The sequence below is a fragment of the Capra hircus genome, chromosome 17 (genome assembly GCF_001704415.2).
Source record: "Capra hircus breed San Clemente chromosome 17, ASM170441v1, whole genome shotgun sequence".
Classification (NCBI taxonomy): Eukaryota; Metazoa; Chordata; class Mammalia; order Artiodactyla; family Bovidae; genus Capra; species Capra hircus.
The window spans coordinates 56749580-56762472 of NC_030824.1; positions in this window are offsets into that span (position 1 = coordinate 56749580).

Here is a 12893-nt window from a genome sequence, read left to right on the forward strand (position 1 = left end):
TAAGTATGGAATATGCATAGAAATACAGAACTAGTAAGGTATGATTCTACCTTTATTAAATATATTTTATAAGGAGATTAAAACTAGCACTAACTTACTGCAAGAAATGATCGATTGTTGTTAAACACGTTCAACTGTCACATAAATTCTATGATTTTAATATCAATATGTTTTCTATGTTGAATTGTTATAATTAAATGGTGTTGCGTGTGTTTTATGGGCTGCTGTAATACAGCGCCACAGACTGGGTGATTTAAACAATAGAGCTGATAGTCTCATAACTCTGGAGGTGCGTGGTTGGAAATCAAGGTTGATTCCTTCCAAGGGCTGTGAGGGAAGGCTGTGTTGCAGGCCTCTCTCTGTGACTTGTAGATGGCCGTCCCATCCCTGTGTATCTTTTTTTAAAAAATTTATTTGGCTGTGCCAGGTGTTTGTTGAGGCACGCAGGAGCTTCAGTTGTGGCAGGCAGATCTAGTTCCCTGACCAGGGATCAAACCCAAGACCCCTGCATTGGGAAGATGGAGTCTCAATCACTGGACCACCAGGGCAGTCCCTTTCCTGAGCATCTTTGTATCATCTTCCCTCTGTGCATGCCTCTGTGCCCAGATTCCACTTTTCTTGGGACACCAGTCATATTGGATTAAGGGCCCCTCTAATGACCTCACTTTAACTTGATTACCTGGGTAAAAATCTTATCTCTAAAGAAGACTGCCTTCTAAGGCACTAGGGTTAGAACGTCAACTTATGAATTCTGGCACAATTTAACCCAGAACACTCATGCTGCGGTCCCTCTAAATTCATGCCCTTTTCATATGCACAATACACTCACCCCATTTCACCATCTCTGAAAGTCTTTAACCCAATCCATCATCAGCTCTAAGTCCAAAATAGCCAAATGTCATCTAAATCAGTTATGGGTGAGGCTTGGGGTCTGATCTGGGCAAAATTCCTCTCCATCTGTGAACTTGTAACTGAAACTGAGCAGAATCCTGATTTTCCAGGGAACGGACATCTCTTGTTTGTAGAAAAACTCTGGCCTCCTAAATTTCCCCCAAGTTCCAAAGAGCAAATTTAATCAAAGAAATGAGAAACTGTAGAAACAAAGGGAAAAAAACAAAGGAAGACAAAATAACAGTTTAGCCAGAAAACAGTCAAGAACCTTCAGTTCTTTCTCAATGTCTGTAGATAATATCCTGAGCTATACGCTCGAGTAGTTTTGCAGATACTAAAATCTCTGACAGGTGGAGGAAGTCAACTGTGGGCTGAGCATCAGCACATTGACTGGTTGGAACTAGAAAGCTGATGAATAAGATTCTTGAAACATAGCCTGTTACCTCACCATCAACCGAGAGTTGAACACTAGCTGATCTTGCACCCTGTGACCCTCTCTCTCATACTGTCTTTAAAACACTTTCCTGAAAGCCATTGAAGAATTTGGGTCTTTTGACCCTGAGCTGCCCGTTCTCCAGGTTTCGTTCCTTCCAATAAACACAGTACTTTCTATCACTAAAATCTGGTGTTAGTGGATTGGCTTTGAAGTATTGGACAATGTTATATAAGTTTTAGGTGTACAACATACTGATTTCATTATGAGTTTTAAAAGTTGAATTATTCCAAAATTTATGTTCAGCTGTCATGGGTCACATGATTATACAATGTTCTATAAGTGGATTTTTCCAGGCTTGGCCTTATTCTCTGTGTAATACCCAGAAGAATAAATATGGTTTATGTTTTGAAGGGTGTTTCTATTTTTCTCTTTTCCTCCTCAGAACATTTTGAAACAGAAATCTTATAAACAGATGAAATATATAGTACACAAATTGCATTAAGTTTCAACCACATCCATTTAATATATTTGAACATGTAGACACTGCAATATGAACACTGCAATAGAACAATGAAAATTTATGTTTTCAATTTTAAAAAGTTACGTTTTTGAGTCCTAAGGGAAAATTGTTAAAGTGGTGCGAACGAATATCACATTTTGAAGTCCAGATCGCTCTGGTGTCAGTTGCAAACTGTAAAATTTCAATAATATAAAGCAGCTGCAGTGGAAGAGGAGCACACTGCGCCAGCTGCTTTCTTTTGCTCTTGTTGTGGGATGGGTTTATTTTTAGTGATGTGACATGTTGATTATTCTTTTAAAGTGATTGTAAAAGCAAATGCTGAATAGATGCTCTAAGCATATGCATGAATTCGCTATGCGTTTTCTTACTGAACACGTTATCTTGAATAATGTTTTTATTGGTTTACTTGCTCTCGAAACATTTATGGTGTTCGATACCGTTACTTTCACTTGTGTGCCTTATAATGTCAGATGTGCTAAATTAAAGATGTGGTTGGTAATTACATAGCTATTTGAATTGGTGAGCTAAGTTTGCAAACTGTGAGCTTTATGAGAAAGAGTTGGATAACATTTTCAGACTTGGTAGAATTAGAGAATTTCCTTTTATAAAAGGAAATTTCCTTTTCTAAAAAGGCCCACAGGGCATTAATAGAAAATGATGAACTGAGAGAATGCTTCCAACAAAACAATCTGTTTTCTGGAATAAAAAATCTTGTTTTGGTTTTACAATAGCTAAATTCATGGGTAGGACTCGTTGAGTAACAGTTTAACTATTTCTCTGTATCAGTGATGCAGTCCAAGACATGATAGATACGTTTCGTGTTTGGCATAATTACAGGTCCTTGAACTCCGAGGTCTGTAAAGCCGTTGCCAGGGTTATCTTTTATTTCCAATGTTTAGCATAGCCAGATGGCACTCCCACCTATTGGGCCTTTTTGGGTGCTGTAGTTTTAGGCAAAGCATGATCAATACATTTTTCCCTTTCTCTCCTTTATTTCTTCATACAGTCACAGAAGTTTTTTAAGGGTGTTAGGAAATTAGGAAAGAAGACATTGATCACGAAGAAAGCAGTGACTTGTATTATTGCAGAAATGATAGCAGGACCCAAGAATACTTTCATAGTTCAATTACAGATCATGGGTGTTTAAGAGAACCCTCTCACCACTGATTTTTCCCATTTTAATGAATAGTGACATTGTTCTTCTAAGTGGCTCACATTCAAAAGTGAGTAAAATCTTTCCCCTCCCTTGCCTTCTGTACATACTGGAGAATTCCATGGACAGAGGAGCCTGGTGGGCTACAGTCCATAGTTTCAAAGAGTTGGACATGATTGAAGCAACTAAGCATGCATGCATGCGTCTGTCCTGGAGGGGGCATAGAGTCTACTCAGATTTTTGGCTAGTTCTTACTTCATTTTCTCATATCGTTGCCTGCCTTTCCTTTTCCTTTGTAACTACCCTCTTTCAGATATTGTCACTTTATGCCTGGAGTATGATATTATTATCCAAGTCTCTAATTATCTTGCAAGACTACTGCTCTGATCATGCTTCTCTCTCATTTGCCATAAAGTGGTATAGACTTAGCATAATACCTTGTTTTCCAAATACCTGATTCTAATTTTGTATCTGTGTGTGTGTGTAGCTTGGGCTTCCCAGGTGACCCAGTGGTAAAGAATCCACCTGCCAATGCAGAAGACGCAGGAGACATGGGTTCGATCCCTGGGTCTGAAAGATTCCTTGGATAGGAAAATGGCAACCCACTCCAGTATTCTTGCCTGGAGAATCCCATGGGTAGAGGAGCCTGGCTGGCCACAGGCCATAAGGTCACAAAGAGTCGGATATGACTAAAAGACTGAGTACTCACACACACATCAGTTTAGTTCATACATATCTCTATATGCATCTCTATATGTGCATATATATATGTGTGTATGTATGTACATACAGACACTAACCGTGTTACAAAAGCAACAGGTACATTAGATTCTGTACCTTTGCTGTTGGAGACAATCAAGAATACAGTATGTGCAGTTAGCTGATCTCAGTTTTGTGCAGTTGTTGGAAAAATGCTTTTCCTGCAGTCTTTGTTTATTGGAATTTTCCTGAATTTGCAAAAGGAGCTCTTCAAAACCTGTTATTTACGACTGTGTATCTGTTTGAAACAGATTTCCTTCCATGCATAAAAAGAAACACACAGGATCCCAAGCCCATGAAACATCTAAAATTTTCATGGTGAGTAGGAGAAGCTGTGGTAGTTACCAACAGTAAAGTGAGGTGCCTCGGGTTATGACAGTGGGGTCCAAATCTGAGCTACTGGAGAGACCCCCAGACTTGTGGTGGGAGGATCTGGACCCTGCTTATTAGTGATGTTCCTGTAGGCAAGTGCCACAGATCACTGTCTCCTTCTGGGTCTTTATCCTACTGATGGCGATTTGTAGCTAATAATGTCCAAAAGTGAAAGTGTTAGTCGCTCAGTTGTGTCTGATTCTTTGTAGCCCTGTTGACTGTAGCCCGCCAGGCTCCTCTGTTTACGGGATTCTCTGGGCAAGAATACTGGTGTGGGTTGCCATTTCCTCCTCTAGGGAATCTTCCTGACCCAGGGATTGAACCTGGGTGTCCTACACTGTAGGTGGATTGTTTACCATCTGAGCCACCAGGGAAGATCTTAACAATGCCTGCCTTGACCCAGTGAAGTCTGGATAAAGTCATCTATGCAAACGCTCTTCTGTGACGTAAATGACAACCAGGTCCAGAGCCCCTTTCTGTATTCTTTCCCATGTTCTCCATTGCACAGCCACCTCTGTCCTCTGGGGCTGTCCCCTGACCTCTGACCTGACCTGGATGTTGGGAATTGCCCCATTACCCTTGGTGCTTTCGGCTTCCCTCTACAAACTGACTCCTCCCTAAGCCTCCCCTTCCCTGACAGATAGACAACATCTGTGGTGGGTTTTTAAATGGTGAATGTTGAACTTGAGGATTTGAGGCATGAGATATGTTGTATTCCTGAGATGAGACATTTGGTAAAGGGCTATGAAATGCTGCCCTTACCATACTTCATTTTTAACCTTTCAGTGATAACAAAAGATACAGCTTTCACATTACCATTAGATGATGAATTACAGGGAGAATTTGTCTCTGGGTCTCATGTCTGGCACTGAAATTTTACCCAGATTTAGAAAGGTTGCTGGTGATAGTCCAACCTTTACGATTTTTAAATTCAGAAATACATTTTTGAAGAATAATTAAAAATTTCTGAGTCTTCAGTGGAGATAAAAATTTCAGTTTCTCCAAAGGAGAAACTATTATAATGACAATGCTAATAGTTAAGAATTGATGCTTTCAAGATGAGGTGCTGGAGAAGACTCTTGAGAGTCCCTCGGACTGCAAGGAGATCTAACCAGTCAATCCTAAAGGAAATCAACTCTGAGTATTCATTTGAAGGACTGATGCTGAAGCCGAAGCTCCAATATTTTGGCTGCCTGATGGGAAGAGCCAACTCCTTGGAAAAGACCCTGATGCTGGGAAGGATTGAAGGCAAATGGAGAAGAGGTTGGCAAAAGGAGAAGAGATGGTTAGATAACATTAGTGACTCAATAGACATGAATTTGAGCAAACTCCAGGAGAGAGAGAAGGACAGGGAAGCCTGGTGTGCTGCAGTCATGGAATTACAAAGAGTCAGACATGACTTAGTGACTGACTAATCACAATGACAGCAATAGTTAAGAAGGTAATGGGATCTTTGTCTCAGTTTCTATATTTGAAAAAGTAGAAATGAGTTAAAATTTTCACTGTATGTTGGGAGAGAGAACAACAACTAAGCTTTCTAGAATCTGGAGCAAGTAAGAGAGATTATATATCAAGTGTGTGCTAAAGGAGAAATTATTTCATAATTATATCCTCAGTGTGCTATGGAAAAGTAATTTAAATCTTTGGGAACAGATAGAAAGAGCATGTTTAATCTTTCTGCAAGAAGAGTAGGAACTATAGAATAAAATGAAGTATTTGTAGTTGGGAGTAGACCTTTTATGAAGTATTTGATAATTTGTGTTACATTTGTGAGTAATGTAATCTTCAATGAATTTGTGAAGCATGATTTCATGTGATGTCAGTTTATTGATAAAAACGGAATAATTTCACAGCTATAGCACCAATTAATTAGGCAAACATCACAAATAAAATGTGCTGGAGAGAATATTTTTAAAATCTATAAACAGTAAATGCTGGAGAGGATGTGGAGAAAAGGAACCCTCTTGCAGTGTTGGTGGGAATGTAAATTGATACAGCTGCTATGAAGAGCAGTATGGAGATATCTTTAAAAACTAGGAATAAAGTTACCATATGACCTAGCAATCCCACTACTGGGCATGTACCCTGAGGAATACAAACCACAATTCTAAAAGACACATATGCCTCAATGTTCACTGCAGTATATTGACAATAGCCAGGGCATGGAAGCACTCTGGATGTCCATCAACAGATGAACAGATAAAGAAGTTGTGGTACATATATACAATGGGATATTACTCAGCTATCAAAAGGAAAGAATTTGAGTCAGTTCTAGTGAGGTGGATGAACCTAGAGCCTGTTATACAGAGTGAAGTAAGTGAGAAAAACAAATAGTGAATATTAACATGTGTATGGAATCTAGAAAGATGATACTGATGAACCTATTTGTAGGGCAGCAGTAGAGATGCAGACAGAGAGAATGGACTGTGGGCACAGTTGGGGGAAGGGGAGGGTGGGATGAATTGAGAGAGGAGCATTAAAGTATGTGCATTTTCACATGTAAAGTAAATAGCAGCAGGAATTTGCTATATGATGCAGGAAGCTGAACCTGGTGCTGTGTGACAATCCAGAGGGATGGGATGGGGGGCGGGAGGGAGGTTCCAGAGGGATGGGACGTATGTATACCTATGACTGATTCATGTTGCTGTGTGGCAGAAACCAACACAACACTGTAAAACAATTATACTCCAGTTAAAAATAAAAAATGAAAATCAAATCAAAACAAAGCAAAATATCTACCTTTTACTATCTGTTGCATACCATGTTAGCTGAATTTCCAGTCGGCTACTGGTAGAAAGGGTTTTACGGTTTCTTTATCCTTTAAAGCATTTCCCCTCGGCTTTATTTTTTATTTTTTAAAAAATTTTCTCTCTTTCTTTCTTTCTTTATGTTTTTTTACATTTTAGTTGGAGGCTAATTACTTTACAGTATTGTGCCCATACTCAAAGGAAGGGGAATTTGGCTGTCCCTTTGGAAGAGAAAATGGTCAATAAATGTATAAGCATATTTTTAAAACTACTATAGTCTGCTCTTTGGCTGTGTTTGCGTGTGTGTGTTTATTGTAGTAAAATAAAACATAATAAAATTTACCATTTAAAGTATTTTTGAGTGTCCAGTTCGGTGACATTAAGTACATTCATATTTTTGCATGGTCATATATATTACACCTTCTGTCCACATTCAAACTACACTCACTTCTTCCTACATCCCATTAAGATCTCACCACATAGCTGTCAGCTCTGGGGTTTGGTTTGACCCTCCTGAAAACACTTCAGTCAGCCTGGTTGCTGTTTCATGGAAGCTGGATGTGAAATAAAGAATTTTATAACTCACCTAACAGCAGGAGCAGGAGCAGCAAGTTTACATCAGTTCCCTGGCTCTCTAAGTCCCAGAGAGTGACTCAGAAGGGTCCAGGTGGGCCCCAGGGTGGCAGAAGGCAAATGCAATGGGTTTCTGTCACAGTTGTGGAACCCTGAGTTTGGGGAATCCACCCTTTTTACATCCAGCCACTCCTCCTCTGGAGGGAGAGTACTTCATCCCTTCAGGTTGCTTGCTGAAAATACGACCCCAGGAAATGGTCTGGGAAAGACTGGTCAGGACTAGGCTTTCCTGGTATATCTGGCAGAATAGGACAGGCGCCTTGGGTTTTTCCCCCACCATCCTTCTTTCCCCATTTAGAGAAAAACTATGGTAAAAAACAACCATTTAGAAAAGCAAGAAGAGAAAACACATAGCAGTTAAAAATCCACAGTAAGAGGAAATCATGATGAAGAGGGCTTGACCTGGCTGTGGAGTACATTCTCAGGTTAGATTGGCTGGTTCTTCTCTCTGGATGGACACCAATATCTATTTCCCCCATTCCCCAGCTCTCCACTCTGTGTGTTTCTTCATTTTCTATCATCCTCCGCACACATATCTGATGAAGATACTGGAGAATATGCCCTATAAAAGGGGTACAGAACTTCTGTAGCCTGTTTATTTCTTTTCCTGGTGCAGATTTAGGGATGTGTGCAGCTTTACTATTTGAAGGCCAAATAGTTTCAGGTTTTTCTTTAGCCAAGCTTGCTGTTTTCTTGACAATACAATTGCAGTAAGATTTAATAATCTTATGGGCTATTTGCTTCCAGTCATTTCCATGTCAAAGGAACAGCATTTAAAATTCCCTTCTATTCATGGATTTTACATATTCTAAATCTCATCTTTTTCAAAAATTTACTGGCTTCTGTTCAGATCGTTTCAGTTTCCCCCAAATAAACGGAGACCACCTTGAGGGTGGGCTTTCCTGGTGGCTTAGATGGTAAAGAATCTTCCTGCATTGCAGAAGAACCGGGTTCAGTCTCTGAGTCGGGGGGGATCCCCTGGAGACGGGAATGGCTATCCACTCCAGTGTTTTTGTCTGGAGAATTCCATGGACAGAGGAGTCTGGAGGGCTATAGTCCCAAAGAGTCAAACACTACTGAGCGACTAACACACACACACACACACACACACACACACACACACCTTTTGGGGGCATCTGAATCGATCAGCTTGGGTGCAAAGACAATAATCTGGTCTTTCTTTTTCTTTTCTAAATATTTTGGCTGCACTGGACCTTCACTGTGGCGCTTGGGCTTCTCTTGTTTCAGAGCTTGGGCTCTGGATTGCCCCGTCTCAGTAGCTGTAGTGTGCAGGCCTCTCTAGTTGTGCCCTGTGGGTTTAGTTGCCCAGCAGCATGTGGGATCTTAGTTCCCTGAGCAGGGACTGAACCTGAATCCTTTGCATTGGAAGGCAGATTCTTAACCACTGGACCACCAAGAAAGTCCTACAACAATCGATCTTTATAGCAAGATCAGCTCCCCTTGACCATGTGGTGATCTTATCTCCAGTTATTTGGGGACCAGTACAGATGGATTTCCCAACCCTGCAAGACACTAAACTGACTATACTACCAGGCCACCTATCAAGAGCAGTCCTTAGAATAGCTGCGTTTCCTTCTACATCTGCTTGTAAACTGGTTAATTCTTGCCAGAGCTCTTCTCCCTTTCATAGTCTCTTTCTAAGAGCAACAAACCACCCACTGGCCTGCTGGCTTTTCCTAACCTCTTCTCAGAGAACACACAGTGTGCATGGGTGTGAGTGGCATGCTGTTTAAAACACTGTAGGTGATGGTTTCACCAGTTGCTTGCACAGAATAACAAGTGCCACCAACTTTGCAGCCTGCAATGTTTTTTAACCTGATCAACTGTGGTCTGATATTAATGGCTCTGAGATTCTGTTTCCTCTTTTGTAAAATGGGAATAATAACTTACTACCTATCTCATTAGTGTTTTTATAAGAATTAAACTAGTTAATACACTATATAAAAATCTCTAAGTGTGTATTAGGTACACCATAGACATTGATTTGTTTTTTCTTCTTAGTAGGGTAATGTTTGGGTATTTTATTATTGGTGGTGTTGGAGTAACTTTTAAGATATAAATATAGCAATATAAATAAATAGATAAAAGTTAAAAAATATATATAGCAATACAAATAAATAGATAGATAAAAGTTACTCCAACACCACCAGTAATAAAATATCCAAACATTACCCTACTAGGAGGGAAACCCAAGTTAATGCCTGCTGTGGACCTACTATACACTTGGAGGGTTTTAGATAGTATACTATCTCGTTTAATTCTTATAAAAACACTAATGAGACAGGTACTAAATTATTATTCCCATTTTACAAAAAAAGGAAACAGAATCTCAGTATGTGGGGTTCCCTGGTGGCTCAGTCAGTAAAGAGTCTGCCTGCAGCATGGGAGACCTGCATGCGATCCCTAGGTGGGGAAGAGCCCCTGGTGAAGGAAATGGCAACCCACTCCAGTATTCTGGCCTGGGAAATCCCATGCACAGAGGAGCCTGGCAGGCTACAGTCCATGGGGTTGCAAGAATCAGACTTGACTTAGCGACTAAACCACCATATTAAAATAGTATGTAGTGTATTAATCTATTTTTAAATTAATTTTTATTGGAGCACAGTTGCTTTGCTCTGTTAGTTTCTACTGTAGAGTAAAGTGAAACAGCTGTACATATACACATATCCCCTCTTCTTTGGATTTCCTTCCTATTTAGGTTACCACAGAGCCCTGAGTTTGGTTCCCTGAGCCGTACCGTAGGTTCTCATTGATTATTATTGGGTAGTTTTTAAAACTACTTGCTCTCAAATTCTCTCATATTTTTTATGAAAAATAAATTCAATAAAGGTATAGAGGTCAACTTTGATGACCTCTTTGATTCTATAGAGCTGTCATTACCAACTTTAACCTTTCTTTTCAGCTTTCCAATGCCTGTTCCTCCTACCCTCAACAGAGAAAACTAAGGCCATCAAGCTAGAACTCTCCCAGTCAACTTTTCTCCCTATTATAAATCAGAAACCCTCACCTAAAACTCCCTTACCCCTCTCATCTCCTCTCCTCTTATCTCAGAGGATGTGATGATTCTCCTGTATATGGTTTAAAATCTAAACTTTCTCTTCTCTGAAACTTTCCTCCCCAGACCATCACCTTTCTCTTCTATTGCCTGCATCACTGAAGCTCCATCAGCAATGTTCCCTCCTTCTTCCTAGCAGGGATTCTGCAGTCTCTTTTATATTAAAAATGTACATCAATCCTGCATCTTTCTCAGCTCCACCTGTAGCTTTCTTTTCCTTCCCAAGTTTTTACAAAGAGTGAGTGCCTTTCATTTCTCCTCCCTGATTCTTTCCTTAATCCACTGAAATCTTAGCCTCCACTCTGCCTCTCTCTGGCAGTTTGACAGTTTTAGTGACTTTGACAATGTTGATCTTATGTGATGTTATGAATCATTCTGGAAATGCTCCTTTGTTCTCTAGAACATCACTTTCTGACCTATTCTCCCCTTACCCCATGACTATCCACTACTGGTTCTTTTTCACAGTTTCATCTTTATTTGCATGCCATTAAAAGTTGGTGTTTTCTGTGTCTATTCTTGGTCTTCTTTTTTTCTTTTTCTTTTTTATAAAGACTTTATTGAATTTGTTACAATATTGCTTCTGTTTTATGTATTTTTTTCATTTTGGCCACAAGGTATATGGGATCTTGCATCCCTGACCAGGCACTGAACCCACACTCCCTGCATTGAAAGACCAGGACTTAACCACGGCGCTGCCAGGGATGTTCCTATCTTTTTTATTCATTTTATGTCTTCTTTCTAGTCTACATTATCCGATTCCATAGCATCAATTCTCAGCTGTATACTAATGAATCCCACGTCTGCACGTCCAACCTAACCCTCTTTCCTGAGCCCAGTTTGTCTAACAGCCGTATGGACACCTCAAAGTCAGTAGGACATTGTGCTGCCCCATTTGTGTTCTTTCTCAGTAAATGTGCTACCACCCACTGTCTTGGCAGAAAGTTTGGACTCATCAGTAAGTGCTCGTCCCTTTTCTTCATTTACATGTGTGGTTAATCCTCGACTCCTGCGGACTCAGTTCTCTAAATGCTTCTTAATCCTCTAAACTTGTCCATTTATGTCCATCCTACTGCTACCATTCCCTTTGTCTGAAGTGTTCCCCCCTTCTCTTCCTTCCTAGCAGATTCTTACTCATCCTTCAGATTTTACCTTAAACACAAATTCTCTGCAAAATTTGCCTGAATTTCAGATTGGGTCCACCCCCACTTTCCGATGCTCCTATAACTCCCCGTATCAGTTTCCTAGAGCTGCCATGAAGAATGCACCACAAATTGGGTGATTTCAAACAACAGAAATTTGTTTTCTTTTCAGTTCTGGAGGCTAGAAACACAAATTCAAGGTGTCGGCAGGGCCACGCTGTCTCTAGACTGGATAGAGCCCTTCCTTGCTTCTTTCTGGCTTCCGGAAGTGGCCAGCACAGTCGGCATTCCTGGCCTATAGCGGCATCACTCTATTCTCTGCCTCTGTCATCACAGGCCTCCCCTCTGGGTCTCTGCATTCATATAGTGTGTTCCTTTTCTTACAAGGATACCTGTTATATTGGATTAGGGCCCACCTGAATGACTTCAGCTTAATTTGATTACATCATCTGCAAAGACCCTATTTCCAAATACAGTGGCATTCACGAGACTAGGGGTTAAAACTTCAGTATATCTTTTTAGGGGGCACTGTTCAATTCAGAAGACCCTCATAATTTTCTTTCAACAAAACTCATCACCCTGTATTGTAATTATTCAATGTTACCTCCCAGGGTAAGCCATTCTTCCCTATTTCAGTGTACTCTCATTGCTTGAGATAATAGAGCTCAGAGGCAAAGTTATGGGCTGAAGACTAGAGAAGCAGGTCAACCAAGAAATTGATGCTGGAAATTTCCAAGCTGAAATAAACAGCAGGATTCAATCACAAATTGGAGTTAGACACAGAGTGGGCAGAGATGTGGGGGAGGTACAGAACAGTGTCAACTGGAGCACAAATTTTATGAAAGCAATTACTTTTTGCAATTTGCTACCTCTTTTATTTTTGTGTGTGTGTGTGTATGGAGGTTTGCCAGCCTCCTGGGCAGGGGGCAGAGCCTTAAATTTTTGAATTTTTTTCCTCCAGAGTTGCTGAAATATTTTTTCTATGTCCTTATACATCTCTTAGTCTAAAGGGTGTGATTATGTTCACACAATCTGGATTCCTGAAAACAAACTTTACGATTCATGGGGAAGAGAACAGAACTCAGAGAACATGCATGATATTTATGAAGGCATTGTTTTGTTCCTTTAGCTTTTATTTATTGCCTTTTCCTGGAAAGAGAAGCTTGC